We start from the raw sequence: 6,868 nt of genomic DNA, 5'->3' as shown, positions 1-6,868 counted from the left end.
ACAAATTCCTACATATTCAATTAACAAGCAATTAAAGCTGTTGTACTGTTGTAAAGCGGTATGTACTCTGGTTCTGGAATTGTATTGGCTGTCAACTCAAGAGAACGCTTGTCTGACTCTTCAAATCATATAATAGCGAATCGATTAGTGTGCCGATAATGATGCTGAGGATGAAATAATTGACCGAATCGGTGCGCCACAATAGCATTGCATACATTTGGGCGAAATTGTGGGATTGCGGCATGCCTGGAATTTGCAAATAGCATGAAAATCAGATAGCGCTTGAATTTTAATTAATGGTTTCAGTGGCCTCATTCAGCAGCATGTCTTTAATGTCTGGGGCCAATTTGCGCACAATTAGTGGTTCACACACAATTGAGTCCCAAACATAGCACACTGAACCTCATCGGTGTGCAATTCGATAGGCACCGAGTGTCTGTCTGTTCTGGTCGGACGGCAACGGATTGTAAATGTGGCTAATGGCCGGCGCTGCCTTTCGCTGTTCTTCGTGATGAAGTGTTGCCAATGGATGTGGCTTATGGTTCAAAGAGTTTGTTGAAGGACTTGAATCATTGCATTGTTTAAACACAAACTTTCAGCCGGGCTGACACCAAGGCAACCATGTGAACTTTGTTGTTTGGCTCTTAAGTGCATAAGTTGCTCTTACCTTGTGGGTTTCTCGGCCATGGAAGCAAATTCCAGAAATGGCTTAACTGGAAATTATTTGGATTAGTTGAAAATAGTGTTGGCTTACACGGCTGCTAAAGCTTTCAAATTAAAAAGTAAATTTTCCCCTTTTCGAGCTTTTCATAGAAATGATAATTAATAAGAGGCCCACGCATAATGTTCAATAACAGGAAAATTCACGGAAAATTAATTTCGTCTTTAAATGAAGAAAACCAAAACACAGCTGAATGTTGAAGTAACTATTTGCTGCTTTAATATAATTAGAATTTATGAAAAATTTAAGTTTAACTAATGAGGATTTACTGTTCTTTAAATCAGTTATCACTTCTTTCTCACTGATACTCTTTTTCTCATTTCTTATAATATTCTTTTTTACTTACATTTATTAAGGGGCTGTCAATAATTTCTTTAAAATTCGTTGAAGTTATTGAAGTTGGTATAATGGGCTTAAATGTCACATGCTTTGTGCCATATTTAATTTTTTATTAATCCTCACACTCTTACTCCCACTAGTTGCACTAAAGAGTTCTAAATTGTTAAGTGGCCGTAATAAAGAGAGGGGAAGCAGTTTGATTATTACTAAATATATTAATTGGGGCAACTTAGTTTGGCATTTAAGCTACCTCTTAGACATATACTTACGACTACATACTCTTGCACGCAACTTCATTTGAACATCAACCGTTTTTCGGCCAATGGAGGAGTCAATTTCGTTAAAATAAAACAATGTTTCGCTAGCTTAGCCAAGACACAAACTGTTTAGATGCCGTCGGCAAGTGTGGAGTACATGCGTTAACTGTAGTAACACACTCGTTACCCAGAACATAAACCAAAAAGAAAGTTTGCCAACGCAAACACCAGGTGTCGCTATGTGTTTAGCGCCAGCTAGTGTACAGTCTAACGCATCACATCGTTGTGGGCGGCAACTGGATTTTATATACTAGCTGTAAGCTGACCGCATCGGACTGCATCAGCTACCCGCCCCCATCCCAGCCCTACCTCAAACCCATGAAATGACCAGTCCGTTGAGCCAACGTTCGTAGTTGGATTTTTACGAGGAGCGAGCTCTCGCGCTTTTGTGTGACACTACAAAGGCTGAAAACTGCATGTGCGCCGGCAGAGGCTGGCGCAGTGGCAGGCAGTGGCAGCAGCATCAGGCAGCGTCGCCTTTGATTTGATTAATTGATGCATTAAGCCCATTTACGCATAATTAATGCCACTTCAATGCGAGTTTGAATTTTTATTTGAAAAATGATTTTTACACATATATGTTCATATGCCCCGCTGGCGGCATAATCATAAATTCAACGCGTGCGACAAATCAGCAGCGAGACAAATATTATAAAATATGAAAAAAAAAAAAAAATTGAAAGAAAAACTGATTTGCTGGCCTCCGGCGCTGCCGAAGAAGCGGAAGTACGAGTTCAGCTCTGCACATGAGTTTGTGTTTGACTGAAGGGGTGTGCGTGTGTGCGTTTGTGTGTGTGTGTGTGTGATATGCTTGCAGATAAAATGTGCGAGAAAAATATACTGCACACACACACGCACACACACACGCACCTGGGCGTGGCTGCAGCTACGTGATTTCTTGACTTGCACAGCATATGTCGATTTCTTGAAGTTTGCCTCAAAATAAGCTAAAGACCAAGTGGCATGCCGCATGCCGCATGCTAATGCAAAAAGTTCTCACAGCCAAGCCTAATTTGGGTCATTTCCTTAAAGAGCAACAGCAGCTGCAGTTGCTGCCGTCGCTGCAGTCGCCATGCCCCAAGATGACAGCCTCTTGAGAAAGCGTATTCGTCGTTTGTTCTACCAAAAAGCAATTACAGATAAGATCGGCTCATTTCAGTGGACAGCCCGGCTGTTTGCCAAGTGCTCGTTAGAATTTCGCTTTTCACACTCTTAGCCACACAGATAGCCATCGGGATGCATTCAGTTTCGCTTTCGGTTTGTCGCACACTGACACAGTTAGATCGCAAGTGGCAGATTTCTGGCAAATTTGCGTCATAATTTTTTGGTGTTATATGCCTGGCTTCTTGGCCGGATCCCTAAGGATCCAAACAGGAAGTGCAAGGCTCAAGGTGCAGTCGTTGAACTCGGCCAGCACATTAATATTAATTAGCAGCAGTCTGTTAAATGCAGCTGGTTATAGTTATTAAATGCAATTTCCATCAAAATCAACAAGCTGTTCACGAATTTATGCCACGTTCTCCTGTGGCTCAAATGGAAACTTTTTTGTGCAACGAATACAGGCTTGGCGACCACAGAAACGCATGCCCCGCCACACACCCGCCCCCAAAACCCGCTCCTTGGCAGCTCTCAAGTGCACATTGCAATTCGCTGATGAGGGTAATTAAAAAGTTCTGGAGCCAACCCAAAAAGTGCAACCAAATATGAGGGTGGGCGGTGGGTGCCTTTGGCTTCGGTAATAAATGCATGAATCTGAAATTTGAATATTTGAAAGCAAAGAATATCGACATGCAACATGCCGAGCATAAATTAAACACATTAATTTGCTTTGCTTGCTCAGCTCTCTTTTAATAGTTGATTTTTGGCTAATTTCGCATAGAGTTCTTCTCACCAGCAGCAGCAGTAGCAACAACAACTTTAGCAACTTTTTTGTCTGTCAAAGTTTTATGACAAATTTTGAGTTTGGATTTTGAGCTGCGCCAAGAAATTTGCTGAAATGCGTACACTCTACTCCATTTTGGTTTGTTTTCGCCAAAAAGTTGAGAATGCAAATTAGATTTTAAATAGTTTTTGGCCCGATTGCGTGGGCTGCTGGGCTGCATGGATCAAACAGGGCAACAGCCTAATGCCAAACCATTTCAATTTGATTAATTTGAAAAGCTGCTGCTCTTTTGAGCGTGGCCTAACGAACGCACCCTTACGAACGCACCCTAATCCTCGACTGCCACAAAGGCTACTAATTAAGAAATTAAAATATACAAAAAAAAAGAAAAAACGTAAATAAATGCCTCAGAAAAAAGTTGAAAAAAAAGAATGCAAAGCAAATGCGCTTTTTATGGGAATTTTATAAAAAATTTAACAACAACAAACAGCACGCAGCAGCGTCGCGCCGCTCAAAAGTGCAACTCTTGCAAAAAACGCCTAAAAGCAGGCAACGTGCAACGTGCAGCGTGCAGCGTGCAGCGTGCAACACAGCAGCCAGACGAGGGCCAACGGCTGACTGCAGACTCCAGACTGACCCCACCAACAAAACGATGACAATGACAACAAAATAAATGAAAATAAAATAAATATAAAAAAAAAACACACACACCAATTGCATAGGTAAAAAGAAGCAGAGAGCGGTTGGGGATTTGGCTGAACAAAGACCTGCCACCGTCGCCTTGCCCCAGCCCAGTTCTTGGGGCCGCTCGCACCAGCGACAAATAGCTAAAACAAAAATCCAAAGCTGCCGCAAACGTTTTGCTGCAGCGCAATGCAACGGAAATGTGAATGCACCGTAAAGTGAAGTGAAAAATGCACTTGAATTTTTCTATTTCTCTCCAAACTGTTTTAATCGCTTCTGTTTTTTTTGCTGCCAGCAATTTTTTGTTGTTGTAATTTTCGAAGGCCAAAAAAGACTAAAAAAGGTATAAAGAAAGTAGAAATGGAAATTAAAATGAGCGCAGGCAGCAAACGAGGAAACAACACAAACATCATAATTTCTAGATGCCTCAGAGGCAACGGCGGGGCGTGGCATGTGCATCCGCAGCAACAACAACAAAAACAACTGCAGCAGCCCACGTTCCAACACCAGCGCTGACAGGTGCATCGGTTAGCAAGGTGCTGCTGCAGCGGGGCAGTTGGGTGAAGGGGCACCAAAAAGGGGCACAGGGGCAGGCGACTTGTTAGCGTGCCGCTTGTTCATGTTCATCAACAATGCGACGTTGTCGTCTCTGCTGCCGTCTTGCAGGAAAATTTCATTTTCAGTGAGGGTTGCGCAAACATACAACACGAGCAGCAGCAGCAGCAGCAGCAGCAGCAGTGGCAGTGGCAGCTCTTTCAGTCAAACTGCCGGATTTTTCTTTAATTTTTTCTCTCTTATTTTTGTTGCTGCCCAAAAAAAGAAGCTCAAAAAATTAAAAGAATTTTTGTTAAAAAGCGTTTCAAGTGGGTACTACGATGTCGTCGTCGTTCGCCGCTCTCTCTCTCTCCCCTCTCTCTCTCTCTCTCTCTCTCTCTCTCTCTCTCTCTTTTCTGTTCTGTGTGGGTGTGTGTGTCTGTGGCGCAAAACACCTCATGTGTGCCCATCTGCCACACACCCGCACACTGGTCGCCCATCCACCTTGCTGGGTGCAGTGACACGGCGACAGCGACGACAGCGTCGCGCTTTTTGGCTTTTAACGCTGACGTCGACTTTGGCGCTTGATTTTGAGCAGCAGCTTTTAATTTTTATTTTAATTTTTTATATGCGCATTTTTATGAACGCTATGTGGTGAGAATATGTTAATTCTATTGGCGTGTTTGTGACAGCCAAACAGCACACATCACATTTGAAGTTTCTGCCGCTAATAAGCCAAATATTGAATGTGCCACACAGTACGGAGCCCTACGCGTGCTTCGAACTACAAGATTATATTCAAAGCCTTTAGGAAAAAAAATGTTGGCAACATAATTAAAAAAATATTTCTGTTTGTTATCTATTTTAATTTCGACTTCAAGCTCAGCTTAGACCTACCTGGCAAGGTTGGCCAACAATATGTACATCAAATTTAAATAATGCAAGTTAGCAACTTTTCCATATTTTACCTGAAATTACTTTGAACCATGTATTTTATTTCAACCGGTTCATATTAGTAAAAGTAATAATAATAATAGTAATAATAATAATAATAATAATAATAATAATAATAATAATAATAATAATAATAATAATAATATTAAAAATACTAATAATAATAATAATAATAATAATAATAATAATTATAATAATAATAATAATAATAAAAATACTAATAATAATAATAATAATAATAATTATAATAATAATAATAATAATAAAAATACTAATAATAATAATAATAATAATAAAATAATAATAGTAACAACAATAATAATAATACCAATAATAATAGCATAAATTAAAATAAATTTAAAAAATTATAATTGTAAATAATATTGACAAATTATGTATATAATTACATGAGTGAAAACCATCACCTGGTTTAGTTCATACAAATGGAGTATATATGTCTCTAGTGCATGGAACATAATCATTATTATTTTTAATTTAATTTTTATTTTACTATACTTAACAATTATAAAAACTATCAATAAAAGTAACCATAAAAAATATACTATTAATAATAATATATATATTGCATTTGAACTACATTATTTTATTATATTCCATTTGATTTTATATATTTTTTTAATTTTATGTGGCTAAAGAGTAATATTAATAATTACAATAATAATAAAAAGTAAAAATATTATTAATAAGAATAACAATAAATAATAATAATAGAGATCTAGTATAATTCACCTAGTTACATTTTTACAGATAGGGTATATTAGTATGCGGCGCACAAAGCATCACGTTTTATATATTTTATTTTTTATTTTACTTTACTTTCTTTTATTTTATTCTATTTTATTTTATTTTATTTTATTTTATTTTGTTTTATTTTTATGTGGCTTGTACTTGGCTTTTACATGCACAGACATCCGCAGTCGCGTGTGTGTGCTCTTTTTAGTCGCTGTGGGGCTGGTGGTGCTGCTGGCGGTGGCGCTGCTGCTGGTGGTGGTGGTGCTACCTGGCTTAGCATTTTGCGATGCATAATTAATCTGTGTGGCCGGGATGCGATTCTAGCCAGGCATGCAGCCACCTTGGCACTTCAATAAAAATTTCTTTATTTTATTTTTAGTGGAGCTTTTGAATAATGTTTTCATGTATCTGATGTAACTTTTGGGCTTTGCCTGTGGCAACTGTGGGGGACCACGTAAAAGTGCAAAATTGTGACAGGCACGCTTGAGTACCGCCCCACGTTGCCATGTCCCTGCCGCTAGCTGACTGTGGCGGGGGTGGTGCATAGGTATTGTTTGTAGAAACAACTTGACGCAGCAGCAGCACCTTCAACCCGCTTCTCCTCTCACCCAGCGGGCGTTAAAATGGGGGTAATGACTTCTGTGGTTACCTGTTGGTAGGAAGGGTGGGAGAGCGAGTTGACTG

The sequence above is a fragment of the Drosophila novamexicana genome, unplaced genomic scaffold (assembly GCF_003285875.2).
Source record: "Drosophila novamexicana strain 15010-1031.04,08,12 unplaced genomic scaffold, DnovRS2.1 tig00000485-arrow-pilon, whole genome shotgun sequence".
Lineage (NCBI taxonomy): Eukaryota > Metazoa > Arthropoda > Insecta > Diptera > Drosophilidae > Drosophila > Drosophila novamexicana.
The sequence above is the reverse complement of the archived record's forward strand: the minus strand, read 5'-3'. Positions refer to the sequence as shown.